Source organism: Arachis ipaensis, chromosome B07, assembly GCF_000816755.2.
Source record: "Arachis ipaensis cultivar K30076 chromosome B07, Araip1.1, whole genome shotgun sequence".
NCBI classification, from domain to species: domain Eukaryota; kingdom Viridiplantae; phylum Streptophyta; class Magnoliopsida; order Fabales; family Fabaceae; genus Arachis; species Arachis ipaensis.
The window spans coordinates 8,548,552-8,549,167 of record NC_029791.2 but is presented as its reverse complement, the minus strand read 5'-3'; positions in this window follow the sequence as shown (position 1 = coordinate 8,549,167).

Here is a 616-nt window from a genome sequence, read left to right as displayed (position 1 = left end):
ATAGAAATATATATATATAATATAATATGTTTTTTAAATAAATTATAATAACATCTTTATATTCTATTGATATTAAAGTACAAACTAATATTTTTATTCTACCAAAGTAATTGAGAACATGTTAAAGTTTTGCGATATACAAAATAATTCAAAAATGTCTTTGTATGAAAATGATAATTAAATCATAAATATATGTTATATTATTTTGTTTAGTTAAATGTAGGGCTGGAAGTGAGTCAAGCCAGCTCATAAACCAACTCGAGCTCGACTCGTTAGCAGCTCGATAAGCTAAGCTCGTGAGCTGGTGAGCCAAGCTTGAGCCTAAAATTGAGTTCATAAATTAAATGAGCCGAGCTTGAACTTGGATAAGCTCAGCTCATTAGCTCGTGAGCTGGCTCGATTATATATATATACTTAATTATTTAATATTTATATTTATTTTTTACATATAATTTTAATATAGAACATAAATAAAAATTTTATAATTTATTGATAGATAAATAATATATAAAATTGATCTTTTCAAATATTTTTAAAAATATATAAGTTATAATTTATTGATATAAAATTATAGATTATGTATTTATGTTTCTCTTATTTGAGCCAGCTCGTGAGC